General features: G+C 39.4%; 1 protein-coding gene across 1 annotated transcript in view; it reads right to left on the bottom strand.

The window, feature by feature from the left end:
• Positions 1-23,764, bottom strand: part of LOC100919698 (acid-sensing ion channel 2) — a 331,481-nt gene that overhangs the window by 124,040 nt on the left and 183,677 nt on the right. The gene's annotated exons all lie outside the window — the stretch shown is intronic.

The following is a 23,764-nucleotide window of genomic DNA, read 5'->3' as shown; positions in this document are numbered from 1 at the left end:
TCTTTCCCTATTTATTTATTATTTATAAGTTTTCATTCATTCATTTATTTATATTTATAAATATAAGGACTCAAACTAGTGAGTTCTTTTTGAATTTTCTTCTAGATACTACACTTGTTGGAAATAAACTGTGTTTCTTTGAAAACTCTTTAAATGTAGATTTTCCACTCATTCTGAATAGGCTTTCCCCTCAATTAATTTGGATTTGTGAAGCTTGACAATAGTTTCTAATGGGGCAGTTTTCCAAATAACTAGTTAGCTGAATCCAACTATTCACTGGTTTGTTTCATCACACTAGTTAAACAAGGTCCAAGAGAATTGAAAAGAGAAAGAAAGTGTGGCTAAAGTGGTCATTTGGTTTCATTAAATACCAAGATGCTAAATTGTTTTCTTTTCCATGAAAAACAAAACAAAACAAACCAAGGCAGCAGAATGAACCAAAGCACCTGAGGATCAGATTTAGAGCTGGAAGGAAACTCACAGGATACCTAATCTATTCTCCACCCTTTATCCTAATTTACAGATTATGAAGTTGAGGATTAGAATTAGGAGAATTGACCAAGGTTACATAGGTAGTTAGTGACATAGCTGAGATTTGAACCCAGGCCCTTTGATGTTAAACCTAATGTTCTTTTCCACATTTAAGCTTTTGTTGAATTGCTTTTCAATCATGTCTGACTCTTTATGATCCCATTTGTAGTTTTCTTGGAGGAGTATCTAGTCTACTCTACTACAGTACACTAGTCTACTCTACTACAGTAGAGACTTCTCTAGCTCATTTGACAGATGAAGAAACTGAGGCAAATAGGGTGTAGTGACTTGTCCTAAGTTAGTACGGCTAGTAAGTGTCTGAGGACAAATTTCTGTTCAAATCTTCCTGATACCAGACCTGGCACTCTGTCTACTGTGCCAACTAGTTGCCTACAAGCACTTATTAAGTGATTAATTAATAAGAAATAATCACCACTATCAAGAAGTTTTAAAATGTATTCAAAGCAATTGGCATTACACATCAGAGGCTACACTTTTCTATCTTATATACTGAATTATTAGAAGGGATGACAAGACCTGATTAGGGACATCTCCCTTCCTCCCCAAGTCCATTGCTGTCACTCAAACAGTTTCTTGTTTTTTCAACCCACTCACATCGGCCAGCTTTACTCCAGGTCTTTGGCCCAGATATTTGTTCCATACCGGGCACAGAACCAGGTGCCCTCAGATGGTGGCTGGAGGCTCTGGTGTATGAAGCTCAGAGATCTTTTCTCTATCTCTCCTCCAATTGGGAAATAGCTCCAAAAGAAGTGATAGTTTATGTGGATTTTCTCCCACCTTTCATAAATGGAAAGATTTTGTGAGCAAATTGTTCTTTTGCTAATTAACTAAAGCAGACATAAGGGCCCTTTGGAAAAGCTCCAATCATTCCCTTAGAAAGCCATTGAAAAGGCTTTGTCGGCTGCTAACAGAGCAATGCTGACAACTCCTTGGGACCTCTGGTACCATAGGCTAGACTGAAGATTATACAATGGGACAACAAGAATGGTATTAACCGTTAAAATGGAGATTGCCTGAGCAGGAGGCAGTGGGAAATGTTTTGCATCTCATTGAAAATTTCAAATGGAAATATGACAGCTCGTCCTCCCTTTGGAAAGGCAACACGTACAGTGGAATGTGACTCTAAAGTTGAGGCACAGGAGTTCAAGGCTACCTCGGATGCCTGCCATGTAGATGACCTTGTAGAGATCAGCCTCAGTTTACTCATCTGTTAAATTAGGGGGTTGGACTAGACGTCCCCTGTCAGGTCTAGACCTGTGATCCTATGATCTCTTTCAAATGTCACTAACTAAACCAAACCCTTCACATTCTGGAGAGCCCTGACTACATTCTTTCCAGGGAAAAAGGGAAGCAGAGGCAATTAGGTATTACAATGGATATGATGGAGAAGGGCTGACTTGGGAATCAGGAGGTCCTGAATTTGAATTCTGCCTCTGACACTTACTGGGTATGTAATGCTGTGGAAATCACTCCACTTCTCCTCTCCTCAGTTTCTCCTTCTGGAAAACTGGGATAATAACAGCCCCTATCTCAGGGAGCTGTTGCAAGGATTACAATGATATAAGTAAGTCTTTTTTTTTTTTTTGCAAATGTTAAGAACACTATAGAATTGCTGCCCACTCTGGATTTGGAGAACATCCTTATTACTCTACGTTCAGGGTTTGATGAGTGCTTGGAATACTTTGCTGTTCGGTTTTGGCTGATTCCACATTAGCACAAGGACCATAATGTGCTAATGGCTATCCAAAGAGTTTTCTTAGCAAAGATGTTGGAGTCTGGTGATTTTCTTTTCTACTGCAATAAGACAAAAGGAGATTAAGTGACTTGCCCACAATTAGCAAATGTATAGCTGGATTTGCCTGGTCTAATGCTCTAACCACTGCACCATTTAGTTGCCTCATGGAATGCTTTTTTGTTGTTGTTTTTTTGACTAATCATGTCTGACTCTCTGTAGAGTTTTCTTGGAAAAGATACTATATACTAAAAGATATAGTATTTCCAAGAAAATACTATAGAGAATCAGATATGATTTGCTGCTTCTTTCTTCAGATCATTTTATAGATGAAACTGAGGCAAATTGAGTTACATGACTTGCCCAGGGACACACAGCTAGTAAGTATTTAAGGCCAAATTTAAATTCAGGTCTTCCTGACTCCAGGTTTGGTACACTGTACACTATGGCACCATCTAGCTGCCTCATAGAATGTCTCAGAGGGATACAAACACCATGAACTCCTGACAAGAATTACAACAGTCAGGGCCTCATCCAGTTAATAGCAGGGAGGAAAGGGGGAGAGGAGTTTTCTCCATATTACCAATGCCTCTTTGGAACCAGCCATCTACTCCACTACTTTCACACTGAAGCTCATAAAGATTGGAACTGATCCAACAGGGCACCCCAGCACTGAGGATACCCCTGTGCCAGAAATTCATCTGGGGATGTGCTAGTAAATGATTACAATTGACTTTTTAAAAAAATGTGTATACAACACTTACCAGTTGAATCTGCTTAAGTCTAGACAATCAGCAAAACAGTAAATCAAGCTGTGATTTGTAGTATTTACTTAACAGCCGGTTTGTGAGCCAAGTCCAGCTGATTCCATCCTACTCTGGAATTCCCTCTTTCCTCAAATTCACTTTGAAGAGTGTAACTTTTTTTTTTTTTTTTTTTTTTGAGACAGATCTGATGTCCCCTCCTTTGTGAAGATTTTCGGTCTCCTCTGGTTCTTATTGTTCTCCCTTCTCCCTCTCAACATCTTTATTTAACTGTGTACATTTTCTGAATAGAATGGCAAATCTCAAAGGATAGGTACTAAGTTTTTTTAGTATCCTTAGAAGCTAGCCCAGTTCCTCAAACACAGTATATATTCAATACATTTTTTTTTTCCTGAGTTGAGTTGAATTAAGCTGCCTTGATCTTAATAGATTTGATGGTGTTCATCTCATCTGATGGCTTAGAAGAGTTTTACTCCAGATAAACTCCTCTGCCTCATATTTGTAATATTAAGTCTGATACTTTGGTATCTATCTCTAGCTTCCTCAGATAGATTCACAAATACTATAGGAAAACAGTCCAGTATAATGAAAAATGTGCCATACTACTATCCAAGAGGCCTGGATTCTAATCCTGACTATGTTACTAATTTAGACAAGACTCAGTCTGGGACTCAGTTTTCTCATCTGCAAAATGGTTTTAATATTTTTTCCTTACTTATTTTTTATAGGATTTTATTTAGAATACAATGAGATAACAGATGTGAAGTTGCTTCTATGATGATATTGTCGTATGTAAAGCTGAAATGGATGAGAAGTATGTATGGTCGTACAATAAGCACTGGTTTTCCATTCATTTTTTCTTACATTCCCATGAAAACATGGCAGTATCAGAGTCATCAATTGAAATATCTGTGCCTTAAGAAGTCTTTAAGAGAAAATTCTTGATTGTTGCCTCTCTGTCTCACACCACTGATATCCAAAGTTCCAAAATGAAACTCTAGGGAGAGGACTCCCTGAAGAGAAATTGATTAATTAAACATTTGGTCTCCTCTCCTGCCAGTTATATATTAATCAAATGTCTCCTGTGCAAGGATCATGATTCTAAACATGGTTGTTAGGGTAGAGGTGGTGATGATACAAAAATAAAAGAGAGAGTGAAGTCATCAAGTAAGGGAGTGGTGAATTTGTGGGAGGGTCAGGGAAGGTGGCTCTGCATTATACTCTCTGTAGTAGCACCTCATGTTTCTGTTTAGTAATGTCCTTGTATGGATCTTTGGGCAGTTAGGTGGCACAGAGGATAGAGTGCCAACCAGGGAATCAGGAAATCTCATTTTTGTGAGTTTGAAACCAGCTTCAGACAAGGCTGGGAGAACCTGGGCAAGCTACTTCATCCTGTGAGCCTCAGTTTCCTCATTTGTAAAATGAGCTGGAGAAGGAAATGGTAAACCATTCTAAGATCTTATCAAGAAAACTCCAAATGGGGCCATGAAGAATTGAACATGACTGAAAAACAACTGAACAACAATAACAACAGTGGAACTTACTTCCCCTAGACTAGTGTGATCATCACAGAATTAATAGATTTAAAGAGAGCAGAACCTTAGGTGAAGCCGTACCTAGAGCTCTATGCTTGAAGTCTGTAAGTGTGGAGTGAATATCTTTTCTAAGATACTCATGGCTGAGTGGCCATGGGCAAGTCAATTTCTCTTGGTTTCTTCCTCTGTGAAGCGAAGGGACTGGACTTCACAGTCTCCTTTCAGGTCTAAATCTATGATCTCATGATCTAGCTAAACCCCCTTTTTACAGCAGAGCAAACTGAGTCCCAGAAAGAAGTCAAATGATTTGGCCAATGACAGAGCCAAAGGTTTAATCCAGGTCTCCAGATTCAAAGTCTAGTGCTCTTTCTGAAGGCAGAGAGGCTGAACATCTGAGGGCACTCTTGTTTAGCTTCTCATTAATTTCAAGTTATCTTGCAAACTGCAGTGAAGGTGATGCATCAGTAAAAACAGAATGATTATTTATGATGTTTACAGAGGAAAAACAGATGTTACTGTTGATGCCCATGTAGAGAAGAGTCTCAAGGCAGGCTGTTGCTAAAAGCTGATCAAAAAAATTTAAAAAAGGTCAAATAAGTAAGTGCACACAGAGCCAAAGGAAGCTGTTGTCCTTAATAGGGATTTTCTCTCCTGGTGAAAATGACACGCTCTCTCACTTCAGTGGGAATTCATTTCCCCCTACATGATTTCCAGGCTGGAGGGTTCAATTTCTCTTTGATGGGCTAGTCCGTGGAAAACTTTGGCTTGGCTTGACCTCCTCCTCTTGGGGCTGCTGCTCATGGAGATCAATTCCCTGGAGTTCTATTATGATTTCCTGCTAGTCATATTAAATTAATACTGATCATCATTCACCACAATCTTTCCCTATACCAAGCATCTCCATTACTACCTCTGGGTCTTCAAACTCAATCAATAAACATTTATTAATTGCCTATTCTGTGCTAGGCACAGTGATAAAGGCTGGAAACTCTACATGATCACAGAGTAGTGTTCAAGTCTTCCCTACTTTTCCATCATTTTCTCTCTCTCTCCCTCTCCCCTCCCTTTCTCTTCTTTCTTTCCCATCCCCCCCTCTTGATCACAGCAGCTAATATGTGTTAAGTGTCTGAGGGTGAATTTGAACTCACATCCTCCTGACTCCAGAGCCAGTGCTCTAAGCACTATACTATCTAGCTGCCTTCTTTCCCATCATTCTCCTTCCAGATCCTAACAATGACTCTTTCTCTTTCCTTTGTCCTATTTCTCATCTCCAATTTTAGTCATCGCCCCTGATTCTTTGCTTAAATATACATGGAGATGTTGCCCTCAGCATTTAGCACAGTGCCCAGAACGTAGTGACACTGAATGAATGAATTGAATGAAGCATATTTTGCTCTAATACTCTCCATCAATCTGTTTGTTTCCCCTAGAATATTCCAAGTCTGAAAGATCTAATTTTTTTTTGGTGATGGTTCTGCAGCATGAAAAGTTTAGTTTGGATTGGCCTATTCTTCTGACGGTTGTTGTTCCATGTAGAATAAATGATTGATTGTTTGACTGACTGAAACATGTCTGACTACAATACCTTCACTCGTCAGCGTCAGTCCTTTCTGCCTCCAGCTTTGCCCTCAATCCAGTTTCAACCTATGCTACTCAGAACTGAGACTCTTGTTGACTTGTTTTTCTCGAGTGCTCTTTCTATCCACTCTCTTTTGTCTCTCTTTCTTTGTCTTTCTCTCTCTGTCTGTCTCTCTGCTAAATGTTGGAAAGTCAACAAGCTCAAAAAGTAATTTACTTTAACATCATTTCCCTCAAAATCCCAAGAGTGAATTCTCCATTTTCCTGTCTTATCTCTCTCTCATTCATTCAAAAGCATTTATTGAACTGTTACAGGGAAGACATTGAACTAAACCCAATGAGGGATGCGAAAACGAAGATGACAAGGTTCCTACTACTTAAGGGAGATGAGATATAGGTAAATATCGATCATACAAGACAATATATGACATAGGCCCAAATTAAAGGGCTGATCAAGTGGGAAGAAAATTGGCCTCAGAGGAACAAAGACCTGATTGGCTTGGATGCTAATTGTTTTACTTGCCAACTGTGTCACTTTGAACAATTCAAGGCCCCTTCTTTGTCCTCATCTGTTTTCTCCTCTGTAAAATGAGGGAATGGATGGTTCTCAAAGTACCTTCTGCTTCTAATATGCCATGAGTCAATTAGTTGTATAGAAAATAGGGGGAGGAGGAGATCATGATTATTGATTGATTACTTATAGCTCAAAAGGTCAAGAAAAGCTTAATGGAAAAGAAATAATTTGGTTTCCAATTATCTTTCCCATTAATTTTTTTAATCTTCCTCAATATCTTAAATATTCTCTCCTATCAAATACTACTTTCTATGACATTCAAAAGATCATAGATTCAGAATGCAGAGATAATGTAATCCATTCCTTTACACTCATTTTACAGCTGAAGAAACTGAAGGCCCAAGGATGTTTCATGATTTGCCCAAGAACATACAAATTGTAAGCATAAGGCTCAGGATGACTAAATCTAGTGTTCTTTCCTTATTCTAAATGGTCAAAATTCTTAGCTTAAAAGCTTAAAATTGCACTAAGACTTTTGGGACACCCAGCAATATTCTGGCTCATCTTCTGTGGTTCAGACAGAACTCAACCCAAAGGACTTAGTACATATATCAGGAAGGTGGAATGGTGAGGGCATGCCAGACTGCTTGCAAGGGATACAAATCAAGGTCTCTGTTACCGCTGCAGTGATTTGCAATTGCTCAACTTAAGTGGCCCATGGAAGGAAACAAGCATGTATTATGCGTTTAGTTTAATTTGGTATATGTGTTTTTATTGCTAAAAGCCCAGTGATTTTGTGGGTATTGATAATTCTACAATCCCATCCATCCATCCATGCATCCATTCAATAAACATTTGTTAAACATCTATGTGCCTTACTATAGGGTTTGGATAATAACCACTGATATTCATATAGTCACTTAAAGTATTTTCCAAAGCTCTTTACAAAAAATTATGTCATTTAAAGTGATTTGTTTGCTGTCTTGGGGAAGGTGGAAGAGGGAAAAGAGGGAGAAAAATTTGAAACACAAGGTTTTGCAGGGGTGAAAGTTGAAGGCCACCTTACATGTATTTGGAAAAAATAAAATATTTTTTAAAAAGGAAAAAAAGACAAACATTATGTTACCTGTTACTTGGGACTCTGTGAAGCAGGTGTTAATAAGCATCATTTTACAGAGAGGTAAACTGAGGTTCAGAGAAGTCAATAGACTTAGCTAGGGTCACACATTTAGTTTGTATATGAGGTAAAACCTAAATTTTCCTGACTTTGAGTCTAAGGCAGCATACTACATGAGAGGAGCAAGGAATTCCCAGGAAGAAAAATTAAAAAATCTGGTAGTCTCGCCTTGGCTTTGTCATCACAGTTTATTCAAGGCTCAACTCATATGTCACTTCCCCTCATGATTCTCTTGGTTGTTAGTGACCTCTGAGCAAATCATTATGAGCTTATCTGCTGAATATCCCTGAGACATATCAGTTCTTTGGGAGGGAATGATTAATTATTTTTTTGTCTTTATTCCCCAGTATTTTCTTCATTTATTTGTGGTGGGATGGGTGTAGGGTGCAGATCTATGGTCTCAACTGTGTGGTGAGCTCTGTGTGAGAATGCCCTATACCAAAGTAGATCAGCAGCTTCTCTGAAATGAACAGTGTTAGAGAGATGGCCAGGAAACTAAGGTAAAATGACTTTGCTAGGTTCTCACAGTCAGTATTTATCAGTGGCAGAGCTTGAACCCAGAGCTATTCAGTCTCACATATATTTTTGCATTGGATCTTATGTTTCTGAATATTTACTCTGGTACAAGTTAGTTTGGCTACTCCGTCCCCCCAGAAAGTGTGGGGAGCAAACAATCAAATTATTTGCCCCTTCAGATTTGGCACAGTGCCAGTTATCTGAGTCATGTCCACTGGACTTACTCCAGGTTCTCATTGCCCGGAATATGCCTGAGGGATGGATATCCAAGCAACTTTGCCAAGAGGGCACTGGATTCCCCAGTATAAGGATGGGTGGGACCATGAACATTCAACCTTCTACTTCTTGGCCATTTTTGTTCCACTCAGAACTCAGAGAACTCACTGGAAAGGAAAGCAAGAGCTGGCTCCTTGCTACAAACCAAAGCGGGAAGCAGAAGTGTTGTTTTCTGCGTACTGGGCATGGGCACTAGGACTCAGCTGGCTCTGAGGTGGGACCAAAATGTCAGCAAATGCGATGCAGGCATGTTTGGTTTTGTGTATTAGATCTCTTTCTGAAAAGCTGCCTGCAAATTCAATTGTTTGTAAATCAGATCCCATTTTCTCATTGATTTCCACAGTCCACTCAAAGATGCTTCATCTTCATTTCGGATTATCTCTCATTTCAATGGTTCCTAATCACTTTAGTTTGAAGTTTCTTTGATCTCTCAGCCTAGGAGTTAACTCTCTCAGAGCCATGACTTAAATGCAGGGGACTAAGGTGATACTCAAAGCAATGCTTCGAAAACCCATTGCCTGATTGTTTTGAAGAGAGAAATGGATGGTATAGTGGATGGTATGGTGGTATTTGAGTATCCAATACTCCAGGTGGTATAGTGGAAGAGCCAGATCAAATCTGGCTTCAGATACTTGATGCTTACTAGCTAGTGTGACCCTGGGCAGCACACTTAACCTTCATTGCTTCACCCATAAAGGGAGAAATGATTCTTGGATAAATCAGCTTTTAAAATCTGCATTTTTCCTATACTATGTTTCCTTAATGCAGAACAGACTAAGAGGCAGTGGTACAGTTGTGGAAAGAGAACTGATTTTAGTCAGGAAGAACTGGGTTTGAAAAAAAAAAGAACTGGGTTTGCATATTACTTTTGACACACATTGGCTGTGTGATTCTGGGTAATTCACTTAATCTTTAAGAGCACCTAGGCAACTCTCTAAGACTATGTGTTGCTGCCTTTCATTGGTAGAGGGAGGTCTTGTGCCAATGAAATTAGACTCCTTCCCCCTCCTCCCCTAAAGGAGATCCTTGAATACAGTTGGGTTGATCAAGTATTTTATGTTTAGATCTTGTATAGCTACTTAGTAGGCACCAACATTCAGATTGGGAGAGGGAAGGAGTCTATCTCTGGAGATTGTAGCGAGTCAAGTCTGATGGTGTCATCCAGTTGTCAGAAATGGGATTTCTAGCCATGGATCTGATCTCCATTTCCATGACAGAGGAATGCCACTGTGCATCCCTCTTTCAGGACTTTCAGGAAAAGGGTAGGGAGGAAGAGAAGGAAAGAGAGAAGGAGGAAGAGAGAGATTCAAAGAGAGAGACAGAGACAAAGAGACGGCAAAATGGAGAGACAGACAGAGAGACACAGAGAGAGAGAGAGATAGAAACTGACAGAGAAAGATGCAGAGAGACAGACAGAGATAGACAGAGACAGAGATAGAATCTGACAGAGAGACAAAGACAAAGAGAGAGAGACAGAGATAGAGAGACAAAGACAGAAACTGACAGACAGACAAGGACAGAGAAAGAGACCGACATACAGAGAGACAAAGACAGAAAGTCAAAGACAGATTCAGAGATAAACAGAGATAGAATAAAAGACAGAGACATAGAGATAGAATAAGAGACAGACAAAGACAAAGACAGAGAGACACATACACACAGAAAAGAGAGACAGACAGAGGCAGAGAGACAGAAAGAAACAAAGAAAGAGAGGACATACAATCAAAGAAGAGAGAGTTGAAGAGAGAGAAAATACATATACAGAGAGACACAAAGAAAGAAGAGACAAACAGAAACATAGACGCAGAGAGACTGAGAGTTTTTCTGGTGAGGGATACTCATTCTTCCCTTGGAGGCAGGGGAGATATTTGGAAAATGTAGCCACAGTTTAAATGAGAATGTGTCTCAGTTGTTTAGATGCTGCCAGAGGGGGAGAGAGTTATGTTCCCATTAATATCATTACTTTTCTAAGACAGAGCCATCCAGGACTCCAGATACCTGTTTGTCTTTCTTCTCACCAGGAAGCTAAAGAATCGATAGCATGCCAGGAGTAAATCTATGCTTTCTAAACTCCTTTACTTCCCAACCCTTTCTTCCACCTGGATATGTTTTTCTTTCTCTGCTAGTAATAAACACTCAATAAACATCTCCAGGCAGATGCATTTAAATTCAGACACACCGACTCCTCTCTTGATCCAACACCACTGGTGCAATTTTTGCCCCCTCCCGCCCCACAACACACACACCTGTGGGGCAAATGGCTTTTATTTCCCAACAAGTGTCAACAATTTTCAATTTCGGGCACTAGTTTATTCTCTCCTTGCCTTAGTAGGCTTAGTGGGCTTAGTGTCTGCAGACTGAGTAGTCCTGAAGGAGGGTCCTGAGTGGTGTGATAAATCACATCAATGGAGATAACTGCAATTCAAACCTGGTAGAGTGGGTATTAAAAAAGAAAAACACACTAATATTCTCAAAGCAACCGAATAAACTCTAATGGCTGCATTCTGAGCACTTCCAATGTGACTAAACATAAATTAAGCAAATTGCTGTGTTACTGGGTGATTTCCCCTGGGCACTAATTACCTACAAGTTGGAGGGAAGGGATGAAACCAGGATCCCTCAGGAGTGCAAAAAGGAGCCTTTGTGTGGGTGATGCTTACAAGGCAGGAGACACGGAGAGTGGAAAGAACACTAGAAGCAGAATCAAGGTGTACCTGTTCTGGGACTCTCGTTATGCTCCGTGTTGCCTGGGTGATAACTTTACCCAAGTCCCTTTCCCTACTCTGGACTTCAGATTCTTTCTGTATGAATGAGGAGATTGGATAAAATCATCTCTACAGTCTCTTTTAGTTCAAAATCCTATGATGCTATGCTTGAATGCTGTGGTAATGGATGGATCAGTACTTCAAAATGGAAATGATGGAGTGCCCAGGGCATCTTCTCACAAAGGGAGCTCTGTGGCCAAGTTCAAAGGATATCCAAGATCATTTTGTGGGTCAAGTTCAAAGTTCGTATCCATTGTTCAAAATGGCAGGTATAACTAGAATGAAGTGTACTTAACTCATTTCTCCCTAGGAGACTCCCATTATTCCCAGACTTGGGGCAGGAGAAGGGCAACATTCCAGGGAAGAAGAATGAGATCTGAATTCAGAGGCCAGAAAGCACAGACCAAAGCCCAGCACTGGTCAGTTCCTGGCCAAGGTTCAGGGACTGTGATGAGTGGGCAGTTAATTATAAGAGCATTGGGTCAGGCAAGAGTTCACTGTCAGAGAAGATGCTGAAGCAGTTGACGGTATGATTGAACCTATCTACATGACAGACCCTACTCAGTATGTTAACCATATGACCTCCTGTCTAGGCCATCCCAGGAAGCCTGTGGGCTCAACAGCACACAAGGAAAACCTCAACTTTCATAGTTGATATATTTGTTCTTTTTCAGCCATTTTGGTTATATTCACCTCTCTGTAACACTATTTGGGGTTTTCTTGGCAGAGATACTGGAGTGGTTTGCCATTTCCTTCTCCAGCACATTTTACAGACAAGGAAACTGAGGCAAACAATGACTTGCTAAGGGCTACTCAGCCAGTAAATAAATGTCTGAGGCTGGATCTGAACTCAGGTCCTTCTGACTCCAACCTTGTATTCTATCCACTGTACCACTTAGCTGTCACAGTAGGTATTAGGAAATAATTTCATGGCTGAAGGAACATTTTGCTTTATAAAAAGAATCCACCAACTGTTCCATAGCAACTTATTTTAGTGTCATTAAAATTGAGGGAGGATAGAGGAGAGGAAGAATGGAGATCTCATTTAAATCAAAAATTCTGTGATTTGCACGGTCAGAATTCACTAAAAAGATTCACATCAAGAAAATCCAAAAGAATCTAAGCTTATAAAAGGATTCAGGCAGCATTTTCTCTCTTCCAGTCACAGGGGCTGTAAAAATGTCCAAGGATATAAGGGCATTGAAAACTGTGAGCAGGGGATTATATATCAGCAATAAATGTGTTCTTTGCTGAAAACCTAGGAAGCTGATGCTTGCAAAGAATGAGGGCTACACGCCAGCTTCTGAACATGAGACTTATGGGTGAGGACAAACACAAACAACAGAGAATATTTTGAGAGAAGATCCCATGACTAAACTTTGTCCATTGGCCTTAGTAACACATGACGTGTTTCTTGTATGAAAAATGTCCTTTGTAGACAACTTGGGAAAAGAGAGAGATTGCATGAAGTCTATAATGATGTTCCAGTGTTCCTAAAATGAGGAATTTCAGGTGACAGGCAAGATTTCTTATAGCAAATCTCTTGACAGCTTCATGGAGCCATTGTTGGACATGGTTGGGAAAAGACTTGTCATATTAAATCACAAGTTCTTGAAAACTAGATTCTTTTATTTAGAACCAGCAACCAAATCCTGCTTTGCTGAAATGGAGAAAGAATGATTGAAAGACCTAGCGATGTTAAGCTTGAAAAAGAAAAGCTATGGATATTGGAAGGGGATGATAATTTTCAGATAAATGTCAGGTACAAGAGATCAAAAAAGCAGAGATAAGATCAATAAATGGAATTACAGGATGGTAGGTTTTTGATCCAAGATATATGTCTAACTGCAACTAAAAAAAGATTCAGTGGCTCTTTTATTGCCTCATAATAAGAACCTCTCAAGTTGGCATTTATAACTCTTCACACTCTGGTTCTCACCTTCCTATACCGGATTGCTTTCATTTTATTTTGTCTCAAGTTTAAGCTGCTGTCTTATCCAGTGTTCTCCCATTTCTGACCCCCGGTTTCTTCCAGTTTCATGGATTTCCCCATAGGTGGAGGGCAGTTTCTCCTCCCTTCTTCCTCTTGTAATTTTTCTAACTTTCATCATGGTTCAACTCAATTGCTACCTTTCACATGAAGTCTTTCCTGTTCCTACAGTCATTAATGTTTTTTTTCTCATGAATTCACTTTCCATATTTGTAATTGTAAATATATTGCATCTCTTAAGTGAAATGGAAACTTTTTGAGGCCAGGTTCTATCTCATTTTTGTTTTTCTCTCCCTTTCACCTAGAACAACGCTTAGCACATAGCAGGTGCCTAATATATGCTTGTATCATTATTATTATTTATCAAATTAAGACAACTAACAAAACAACAAATCAAGCTCTGATTTAGAGCCTTTGTTTATTGATTCCTAAGGTATAAATGCTCACACTGAAGATATAATAATAGGCTGAGAACCGACTCCATGACACTGATGCTCTTTAGATATCGTTATGTTTGGTTTTACATCGCTCTCTTTTCTTTCAGGACATAAGACTACAACAATGGTAATTTCTATCCTCATTTTTCTAATATCAAGAAGCTTAAATTTCACATATAATTCATATTTCTTTTCTTTAACCTTGCTGAGCTCTAGCAGCAAAGGGGAGAGTGAGTTCTGTGGTCACAGACTTTGACACACATCTTTCTTGCCACAGGTATCTCTAAAGACTTCATCATCCTGGGGTGTGATGATGTCCCCTTTAGCCTTTTAGTACTCAAATGCTGATTTATTAGGGGCTTAAGATGACACATAAGTACTTCACAAATGTTTTTCATCCATCCATCCATCCATCCATCTATCCATCCATCCATCCATCCAATCTATCCATGCAAGAAAAAAATAACTTCCTGATATATGAATAAATAAGAAAGACTAGAGACAGACAGAGGTTGGAGGAGGAAGGGAGGAGGGAAAGGGCACACATTTTTGAGGAATTATTTGATATTAGAAAAATCTTTGTTTTTTGATATGATTATTTCTCCAGATATGGTCTTGTGGAAAGGATCATTGAACTGGAAGTTAGGAGTATGAGTTTTAACACTGATTATATCACCAATTGATTATGTGACCTTAGTTTAGTCACTTCATTTCTCTTGACCTCAGTTTCTTTCTCTCGAAATTGAGGCAATTGAGCTTGATGACTCCTTAAGTTTCCACCTATTTCCAATGTTCAGTTGAGCAATTGAGGCTATTTCCGATGACTACTGAGTAGAAAGGGAAGGGGCCTCTGGGACAAGAGGCAAAATCAAATTAGAGAAGCCTTATTTAAACCTTACTGATATGGACTGATTCTCTTCCATTGTCAGGAAGGAGCCCAACCAGCTATAACCAATTCCCAGACTATCTATCCTCTTTGTATAACATGAGGTGAGAATGGAACTCTTTTGTCCTTCGAATCTCTTTAAATAACCTTTGAGATATTGATTAGCATATCTTTAGACAAGTTTAGGTCTGCCAGGTACATTCTATGCAGCTCTGATCCCTGCCTCTGAGTTTCTGACTTTGCTTCTCTGGTTTCCCTGTGAAACTCTCATGGCTGTATTTTCTCTATAAAAGATCTTCTCATGATGAGACTTTACTAAGTTCTTTTCAGCACAAAGCTTACTATGAAGTACTCTCTCTCTGTCTCCCTGTCTCTCTCTCTCTCTCTGTTTTTCTGTCTCTGTCTCTCTCTGTCTCTGTCTGTCTGTCTCTCTCTCCCTTTCGGCATCATTCTTCTTACTCTAGTTAATTGGTTACTCTTCTAAACTCTATTGATCTAACATGCCAGTCAATGGCTTCTCCCACATCACTGAACATTTCCTTTCTCCTGCTCAATTGCGAGCTCCCCTGGGGAACTTGTCTTTTCCTTGTTATCTGCTCTCCCAATTCTGTTTCATATTTGCTACTCCTGCCGCCCATTTTACCTCTTATTTTGCCTGTAACCCTTTCTCCTAAATAAACTCACCTTTTGCCATAGAGAATACCTTTGGTGAATTTGTCACATGTTTATTTTGAACGAGCAATTGTTTTCCCGACCTTATCATTATTAAGTTGGGCTCAGTGACTTTCTCCACTCAGTGACAGACTCTTCTTCCCTTTAGAGAAGAGAAGGGATTTCAGGGGTAGGATCATAAGATCATAGATTTAAAGGAGGAAGAGTCCTTAGAGATTATCTATTTGTTGCCAAACAAGAAACAAAAACCCAGAATAGCTTCAGGCCATAGAGGGAGTAAGGGTTAGTCTGGGATTTGAACCTAGGATTCCTGATTCCCTTTACTTCATTCTCAACTAAACCAAATGCCATGGGTGACTTCTATACTTTAGACACACATACTTTTGTGGGCAGATCATACTTCTACAGATTTAGAACTTAAGGAGATCTTAGAATCATCTAGTTCAAATGAATAAATAGAACACTGGATTTAGAACCAATCAGGAAGATCTTCTATGAGTTCAAATCTGACCTCAGTCACTTATTAGCTGTGACCCTTAAGGCAAGACACTTAACTATGTTTGCCTCAGTTTCCTCATCTGTCAAATGAGCTGGAGAGGGAAATGGGAAGTCATTCCAATAAGAAAATCCCAAATGGGGTCATGGAGAGTCAGACACTTCTAAATTGACTGAATAACAACAAATCTGGTCATACAGGGTTAGAGGGGGATGTGAATCTCAAACTTCCTGATTCCAACTCCAGTATGCTGAGTTACCTTCCATCTATGGCCCACCTTAAGGGATGTTAAAGCTCTTCTGTTTCTAAAAGAACAATTTGGGCTGACCGGAAAGAATGAATGTTTGCTCTTGTACTCTCCAAACAGCAGCAATCCAGCAGAATGGAAGCGGGAGCTTTCTCATTTCCACAGGGACCGAACTGCAACAACACAACCGCCCCACCAAACATGCTGCCTGGTGCCGTGAATCAAGAGCTTAATGATGCATTGGAGAATGTAAGTGGTAATCACTAAATAGGGCAGGGTACGGAATCGGAGCCAAACACACAGCAGGATGACAAAAAAAATCATTCCAGAAAAGGCCTGAGAGTAAATGGGGCAGGGAGGGCCCGGTCCTTCCGAGGCATAAAGAACATTCATCTAATGGCACAGTCTTGCAATTCTCCTATTTCATCTTTATACTAGAAATTACACATGTGCACCATTTTGCAAAGACAAGAAAGAAACAAGCTTGAATTAAGAAAACAGAGGAATTGGGTGAGGAAGAAGGGAGTTTCTTTGTATTAAAAAAAGATTCTTTGACTTGCCAAAGGATGCCTGGAAGGTGTCTTTAAATAGAAATTCCCTTGGGACATTTAAGTGTTTGATTAGAGAGCATTAGATATTACATGGAAAGATTCTGGCTGAAGTGAGAAAGAAGGGAGGAGGCTGGGCAGAGAAATAAACTATAATTGAAGAATAGGCACTTGGAATGCCATTAAGGAAAGAAAAGTTTTCTGAAGTGGAGCGTTTCATAGATTGTCAGATTTTTTCCCCAATGTATTGAATGGGGCTTTTTTTTCCCTCTTCAAAAGACTTTGTAATAACCAAAGACTATGCGGATAAAGAAAAAGGGAGGAATATATAGAGAAATTTAGGAGATATTTTTAAAAAATCAATAAAACGTATTTAACAAAGAAATGGCTTGCTTCTTTGGATGATTACTATATAGACAAATAGCATTTCATGAACAGAATTTCAACTAAAAATATAATTGACTGGCAACATTTGGTGAAGAGACAGTGCGAGAATCTAGATCGAGAACTAGCCAATGGATCATAAAAAATTGGGTTTAAGTCTTCTGACCCAGACAGCCTGTGTGATCCTAGGCAAGTCCCTTACTCTCTCAGTGCTACAAGCAAATTTCTATTAATTATAGAGCACATGCAAATCTTCATTTAGAGTTCCCCAGACAGATATAATCACAAATCTGCTATTCCGTCTTAATTATGTTCTCTTTGGTGGTACATCCACTGAATAAAACAAAGTTTGTTTGCAATGAGATGATAAAGACGAGCGATTAAAGAGAGAGGTTGCTAAAGTTTGGATTAGAGAGGAACAAGTTGTGTCTATCAGTTTGGCACATAGTAGGTGCTTAATAGGAATCTGTTCAAGTGAACTTAATTGGTCATAGAATAAAATCATAGCAGCAGCAGAAGAAGGAATAGACTTTAGCAGTCAGTGTATCCCATTTTAGTCTTTTTAGACTGCAAGGTCTCCCTCATTAGAAGGGAATCTCCTTGAGATAAGGACTTGTTTCACTTTTTGTGTTTATATCACTAGTGTCTGGGACAGTACTTAAAACACAATCAGTTCTTAATAACTACTGGTTCATTAGGTGGATTGTGCACAGGGAAAGAGTATAAGATAAAACTGGAAAGGGAGAGGGGACAACTGGTTCAGGGAAGGCCTTACATGCCATGCTAAGGAACTGGTATTTTATTCTATTAGCAATAGGAAGCCAATGAAAGATCTTGAGCTGAAAAGTGCCATAGAGTCCAGCCTCACGAAGATTATTTTACTGCAGGAAAACTAAGAAAAGAACCATAAATTTGGACTCAGGTTCTGGGTTCAAACCTTAATTCTATTTTCTACAGATGGGATCTTAAATCACTTTGGTTCTGAATTTTTGTTGTTCAGTTGTTTTAATCATATGTGACCCCATTTGGGGTTTTCTTGGCAAAGATCTTGGAATGCTCAGCCGTTTCTTTCTTCAATTCATTTTACATACGAGGAACCAACAAACAGAGTGAAATGACCCATTCAGGGTCACAGAGCTAGTAAGGGTTTGTTGTGAGATGGCATCTCAGGTCTTTCTGATTTCATCCATGGCGCCATGTTAGCTGCCCTAGTTTCTGAAGTAGCTTCTCTCTAAAATGAAAGGATTCCACCTCTGAGTCTCCCTAAAGCTTGAAATCTATGACCTTACCACCCTAATCTATGAACATCTGCTCACTGCTCCTTGAAATAGTGACTAATGAAATGTTGCGACTCCAAGGCCAGAATTAATATATCGAGGGTTTGTGTTAAATAAACAAAAATAATATAGTGAATATTTATATAATTTAAGGTTTATGACACTCTTCACAAGTATTGGCCAACCTATCCCATCCCTCTCAGAACTGTCCTTCCCTCAGTCTTCACCTCTCCAGGTTGGGCATCCCTTCATGGATACTCATACAGCAATAACTCAAGCCTCACCATCATCTTGGTCACTCTTTGGATCAGGGAAGACCCAGTTTGGCAAAGTCCTTTCAACTCCTAGAACCGAGCACCATATTCTAGATGTGGTCTGATTAGGGTAGAGTTTCTTAGTTGTTTCAGTTGTCTGACCCTTCATAACTTCACAACTGGGATATTTTTGGCAGAGATAATGGAGTGCTTTGCCATTTCTTTCTCTAGTTCTAGTAACTTGCCTGGAATCAAATAGCTCATCAATGTCTGAGGTCACATTTGAATTCAGGAAGATGAGTCTTCCTGATTCTAAGCCCATGTTCTATTGTGCTACCTTGCTCCCCAAGATTAGGTGAGAGTAAATGGGAAGGCTATAATTCTCAAGAAACATTGGCTTTCTTTGTGCCGTGTATAACTATTGGTACATACTGAACTTGGAGTTCACTAAGTCCTCCAGATTTTTTTCCCAAAAAACTACTGTCATATTAAGGCTCTTTAGTATCATCTCAGTGAAGAAGATTATGGGGATTAACTGTAGAGAGATGTGTCCAGGGAGGAGGAGACACTGAAAAAGAGAAGAACAGAGGCCATCTGCCTCTAATGCTTACTACTTTTATGAACTAACCATCCTGAGCCTCAGTTTCCTTATCTGTAAAATAAGGGGGCTGAATAAAATAGCCTCTGGGTCCTTCTAAGCACTAAATGTATGAATGCCTTCATTTTAGGGATGAAGAAATGGAGATTTGTGTAAGGTTACATATGTTAATGTCAAAGGCTGGATTTGAACTCAGGTCCCTGGACTTGAATCACTGTACTCTTTCTGTCTTCCCTCCTGTACTATACTACTGCCTGATGAGGTTCTCTTGTCATTATGTCACATTGATTTTTCAACTACTCTATGATCCTGCTAAGGGATGGTCTTGGGTAGGCAAAGGAGAGGTGTAGGGGAAAGGATTGAGGGGCTGGATGGAAGCAAGAGCTTCAGTCACTGGGGATCTTTCCATCACTCAGCTGCCTGTTGCAGCTCATCCTCTGGAAAAGTATCAGTGAATTAAAGCCTAATAAAAAAAGTCAATTAAGTCCAGCCTCATTTATGCCTTAAGCTCCCCCAAGCCAGCGAGCTGGAATGGGAGCTGAAAAGTATTTTACTGTTTCCCTCCATGTCTCTATTGGTCTCCAGCGAAGCATCAGTGACACATTTTATTTCAACCATAAAAGAAGCAAAGTGATGGCCGCTGGATGCTCTCTGAACCTTTCCCAAACAACTGGCATAGATTGTCCATGACTGGGTGTGGGAGTGGATGGGGAGCAGGGGAAGGAATTGATGGATCATATCCTAATATCTAATGGGACAGCAAGGATATGTGCATGTATCTCTCTGTGTATGTGGGCTTGTATGCACATATATATATGTATAATTTATATGAATATATAAACATGTATGTATGTATGAATGACTCCATCAGAAAATAGACCACTTCTATCCACGAGGCAGGGAAATTCCCATAATGCCACACTACAAATAGAATTATTTATAGTGATTGGTAATGATGCAGTGACTCTGGCAAGTGGGAAAGGGGAAAGGAAGATTGGGAAGGGAATTGGTGCCTAGGAAAAAAATCTCAAAAGTCCCTGTCTTAACACTGAGGAGGTAGCGCAATAGAGCAGAAGAAAACTTGGTTGGGCAGTCAAAAGACCCAGACTGACTCTTCCCTCTGCTGCTTTTAGCTGTAGGACTGTGAGCCAGTGATTTATCTCCCTGGACCTCTCTCAGCTGTGAAATAATGGGGTTGACTAGATGGACTCTGAATTCCCTTCCAGATCTAGAGATCCAATTTCCAGTCCCATTTCTGATTCTTAATTCACTTTGCGGCTTTTGGCACATCGTTCCATTCTTGAGATCTGTTACTACAGAATGAGAAGATTGAATTAGATGGTCCCTTTCATCTCTAACATTCTTGGTTCTGTGATTTTAGACCAGCAATTGGACCCAGAGGCCCAACTAGACCAGGAAGAAGAAGAGGAGGGATTTAGAAACACATCAGCATGCAGGGTGGGTAGAAGCATCTTATTCTCAGGCTTCTGTGAGTAGAATGTGGTGACGTAGTCTGAGCATAACAATGTGCCTAAACGAAAATGTTAGGGAGGCTGAGTGAGCAGCTGTCAGATGGAGGAGAGGAAACAGTATATATTTATATCTATATCTATATATACACATATATATGTATATATATAATATATGTATGCATATATAGTGATATAGACAGCAACCACCCTTTAATTAATTAATCAACAAGTATTTATTAAGTACCTACTGTCTGCTTGGTTGTATGTTAGCATTGGAAATATAAAATGAAGCAAGATTTGCCCAAATGGCTAGCAAATAGTAGGTGCTTAATAAATGCTTGTTGACTTGCCCTCAAAGAGCTTACATTCTTTCAGGGGAGAAGACATGTACCTAGCACCAAATAATTATAGATTTAGAACTAAAAAAGAACCTTAGAAGTAACTGACTCCAACCCTTTCTTCTTGCATGCAAAACCCCCAAGGCTCAAGAGTTTAGCTGTTGTTCATCTTTTATTCTCAAAGAGAACAAATGACATCCCAAGGGGGATAAATTGGATTTAAGTGAGGAAGAGCTGTGTGAAGTTGTCTGCCGCACTCTCTCCTCCAGTCATTGGGGTCCAGCAACAAGATAAAAATCAAATCCCACAACTAAGAAGTATTGAAAGTTGGCTTTTATTCAGTCTATACATCCGAAATAAAGGACTGGGTAGGGGAAGTTCATATGAGGGGAATCAGGAAGGACTCCATGTAGAAAAAGGCATGAGATCTGAGCTTTGAAGGAAGCTTGGGATTCTTTAAGGTAAGTTCTAAGGTAAGGTAAGGTAACTAAGGTAAGTTTTGAGGAGGGTAATGTGTTCTAGGTGATAGGAAAGCTAATGTGAAAGCATGGAGATAGGAGAATATCTTTGGGGAGAAGAGTAAAAGCATCAGTTTGACTGGATTATCATCTGTGAGTGGGAATACGATATATAAAATTATATGGTATAATATGACATGCTGTTATGTGATAGGATATACATGCAGATCACCTTTTAAGCTGGCATTGACTCATTAAGGACTAATTATTCTCTCTAGGAGCTTCTATCTCTGCATAATTTCTCCAAGCATAGCATGAGGCTGGCTTGACCTGTTTTTAATGAAGCCATCCTGGCTCTTGCCCATCCTGCCTTTCCTAGCTGTTTATCTCTTTAATAATATATAGTAGAATTTGGCCAGGAATCCAACCCGAGCTCACTCATCTGCCATCTTTAATCATGATTCTCTTCCCTTTTTCGAACAAAGAGACAGCTTTTGTCCTCTACCAGTCCTGAGGTACCGCTCCTGTTTTCCACGCTCTTTCCAATATCACTGCCAGTGGTTCAGCAATCACACTTGTCAGTTCTTAAGTACCCTTGGACGAGGGTCATCAAAGCTTGGTGACCTGAACTTATCAACAGTGTCTAGGTATTTTCTTACTGTCTCCTCACTTATCTTGGCAATCAGCTCCCTATTAGCCATATTTGTTGAATCTTTTTCAGTGCAAAAGGTATATTTCTTCATAAAAAACGAAGCAAAATTATTCTACCTGTTCTTTGTTATCTGTTATCATCACATCATTCACTCCAACCAATGATTATTTCCTCTCTTTGATATTCTTCTTTTCCCAACAAAGCAAAAATAGAAAGGTTGGGGGAGGGCTCGTTCGTGCTCAGCTTTCTTTGGCAGCCTCAGCTTATTCTGAGTTTCAGCATTTCTTACTGGACCACTGATGCTCCACTGATGCCTTCCTCCCATTACCTTCCTCAGCTTCCATCTTCTGGACATTTCTTTTAAAAATCTGACTTAGCTGTAGGACATTTAATTTCTTTATTATTTGACTGATTTCTCTGTAAATGGAGCAGGTAAGTGGTACAGCGGATAGAGTGTGGGACCAAGAGGCAGAAGATGAGTTCATATCTGACCTCAGACAAATGGTAGCTGTGTGACCCTGGGCAAATCACAGAATCTTTGTCCCAGTTTCTTCATCTGTAAGATGGGGATAATAACAGTACCTATCTCCTAGGATTGTTGTGAGGATCGATTGAAAGAATAACTATAAAGTTCCTGACATATGCTAAGCACTATATAAATGTTAGCTATTATTATAACTCCCCTTTTCTCCTCATCATGGTGGTTTTGTGGTGCTTTAAGAATTTCATTCTCAAGAACCTCCCATTCTGAGAATGCATTCCCACCTCATTTTGGGCTATTGTGGTGCATAGTAGGTGCTTCATAAATGTTTGCTGACTGACTGATACCCTAATTGTAAGGGGATAGAATGGTCCTAGAATACTTTGTCTTGATCTTTCATTGGTTAGAACTATATTTTCCCTTTTATTATATTTCTATGGATATAAGAGACATTTAGATGGGATAATGGATAGGATAATGGGTTTGAAGTTGGGAAAACTTGCATTCGAATCATGCCTTCTGACATTATGTGACTCTGAGCAAGTCACTTGTATTCTTTGCCCCTCAGTGTCCTCCTCTGTAAAATGAGGGGTCTGTATTTAATGGCCTATAAGATCCAATTGGCTCTAAATATGATCTCATGTATTATCCCCTCCTTATAGATTATAAGCTCCTTGAAAGTAGGACTTTTGTTTTTCTCTTTTCAGGTTTTAGCATTATGTCTTATACTTCGTAGATGCTTGATAATTATTGAATTATTAAATTCAATATCATCCACTACCCATATCTGTGCAAGAAGAAACTGAGATGCACTGAGTGAAAGCCATTTGCCCAAGGCCATAATGCAAGTTTCAAGCACAGTTGGGACTTTCTAAGGTCTGTTTAGAGGCAGAAGAGAATAGTGGATGCAACCTTTGATTTGTAATTGAGACCTGGATTCAAATTCCAGCTTTTTTACACACTCACTGTTTTTTAAAAAGATGTTCTAAATATAGAAACATTTATAAGAAGATTAAAAACCCATATGGTCTATTGTACTGAAATGTTTCTTATTTTTAAAAATAATAATAATAGTAACTAACATTTATGTAGAGCTTACTATATTCTATCTAGTGCCAGGCATTGTGCTAAGCACTTTATAATAATAATCACATTTGATCCTCCA

This window comes from Sarcophilus harrisii, chromosome 4, assembly GCF_902635505.1.
Source record: "Sarcophilus harrisii chromosome 4, mSarHar1.11, whole genome shotgun sequence".
In the NCBI taxonomy this organism is placed as follows: Eukaryota; Metazoa; Chordata; class Mammalia; order Dasyuromorphia; family Dasyuridae; genus Sarcophilus; species Sarcophilus harrisii.
This window is presented reverse-complemented; position numbering and strand designations above follow the sequence as displayed.